Source organism: Octopus bimaculoides, chromosome Z (genome assembly GCF_046866305.1).
Source record: "Octopus bimaculoides isolate indiv1 chromosome Z, ASM4686630v1, whole genome shotgun sequence".
Classification (NCBI taxonomy): Eukaryota; Metazoa; Mollusca; class Cephalopoda; order Octopoda; family Octopodidae; genus Octopus; species Octopus bimaculoides.
Window position 1 is genome coordinate 25,260,961 of NC_142944.1, and position 2,027 is coordinate 25,262,987.

General features: G+C 37.9%; 1 long non-coding RNA gene across 1 annotated transcript in view; it reads right to left on the reverse strand.

Moving 5' to 3' along the window:
• Positions 1 to 1,411, reverse strand: part of LOC149132177 (uncharacterized) — a 30,493-nt gene extending 29,082 nt beyond the window's left edge. The window contains exon 1 of the long non-coding RNA XR_016244721.1: positions 1,284 to 1,411. This is a non-coding gene — a long non-coding RNA (uncharacterized LOC149132177). The remainder of the gene's footprint in view (positions 1 to 1,283) is intronic.
• Between the last annotated feature and the right edge of the window lie 616 nt (positions 1,412 to 2,027).

The following is a 2,027-nucleotide window of genomic DNA, read 5'->3' on the forward strand; positions in this document are numbered from 1 at the left end:
CATTCCATTATCTAGGCCATGCAGCCACATTCTACTGATGGTTATTTGGACAATTTCCAAAAGCTTTTTTTCTAAAAGAGCATAATGATAGGGGGAAGGGTCTCCTTGCGTGTTCAGAATATGCACAACTGGGACTCAACCCCGGAACGTTCCTTTTCAATTCTGTATGTTTCTGATTTGAAGATCGGCTATCAACTGAAACTATCACTTTACTTGACAAGAAAGAGCTGGTAGTTTTCTTTGATGGCTATTACGAAGGAAGTTGCTTGCTGAAAGCTTTTGAAAGATTCGTGGACAAAGTTTTCTTTTCAGGCAAATTCCTCATCAGCTTCAAGTATCACTTGTACGCGAAGGGTGAAAGTAGAGAGTTAGACGCTTCCCTCCAGTAGATTTTTATGAAAAGTGGTAGAGTGTAATGAATAGGCCCGCACTAAATGTGCAGTGATAGGCTAACAGCAATACCTGGAAGAAAGCGCATGAGATCTTGTGGGAAATGCTCCAAATTATTCTGCTTTCCCCTTTTTTAGAGGTTCTTTCTTGTTATTTTGTTTATCTGTAATTGACTTATTTTTATCTCTACATTCATAAATCTTTATTCAATGTAAATCCGTTTCTGTTCCCTGTAAGTTGTTTCCTTGTGTATTTCATCACTGCACTGTCACCAATGTATTCGGCATTTGTAACCAGTAAAAGTAATCCTTTGTAAAACACCGGCCAACCACAATTTTGTGCGTATCCATTAGTCTATTACGTAGTCTCTTGTATTCGAATAGTATTTTATTTCATCGACCACAGGACGGAAAGCAAATTTGATCTCGGTTGGATTTGAATTCACAGCATAAAACGCCAGGAAATATATCGTAATGTATTTTTCGAACGCTTAAATTTAAGTTAGCATTTGGAAATATCAACAGAAAAGAAGTGGAGATACAGCACACGGCAGAAAATGATAACAAAGTGATAATATGCCAATACACAGGATGGCATCAAAGATAAAGACATGTCTTTTTAAGTATCAATCCACAAAGACGTGCATGTATCTCTCAAATACAATAATTATTTTTATATTATGAAGTGAAAAGGACGATAGCTTGAATGTGACGGCTGGAAGCAGAAATACTCACCATTATTATTAATAGATACTTCGGGAATGTTTAAACAATGCGAATACGTAACCATTACACTAGAACTTACAAATGCAAGCAACATACAGCAAATAATACCACCAGGCACTAGTAGAACATAATAGAGTAGTAAATACAAAATCAAAACACTGCACATACCCATGGCACTTAAAATAATGATCGGTGGTACTGCGAAATCACGCAATAAAATCAAAACGCCTAGTAGTAGTAGTAGTAGTAGTAGTAGTAGTAGTAGTAGTAGTAGTAGTAGTAGTAGTAGTAGTAGTAGTAGTAGTAGTGAGAAGAGGAGGAGGAAATATAAGGGGGGAGGGGAGGAATATAAGGGGGAAAAGATGAAGGATTATAAGGCGGAGGAGGAGGAGGAGAAGGGAGGAAGAAGAAGAAGAAGAAGAAGAAGAAGAAGAAGAAGAAGAAGAAGAAGAAGAAGAAGATGAGAAAGTGGTAGTGGATCAGGTGAAAGGGAGAGATTTTTATAGCCATGGCAGTGATCGTCAAAGTCAAAAACATTTGCGTTTGCTTGAATTGTTCGAATTTCTGCCGTTAAAAATGATTTTTAAATTGTTTTTGTTGATGATTCTGATATCGATGTTGGCAGTGTAGTTTATATTGTTGTTGTTGCTGCTGCTGCTGCTGCTGTTGTTGTTATTGACGATGATGACGATGATGGTGATGATGGTGGTGGTGGTGGTGGTGGTTAGAATGTTGCCGTCTAAGCTGATGCTAATAACAATACACGCCTGAAGCGATCAGAGAATGAGCGATGAAGTAAGAAAGCACGTGAAGAGGAAACTGTGAAGAACTGAAATAAATAAATCAGAAAGTAGAATATAGCGCGAGAGAGCGAAAAAGAGAGAGAGAGAGAGAGAGAGAGAGAGAGAGAGA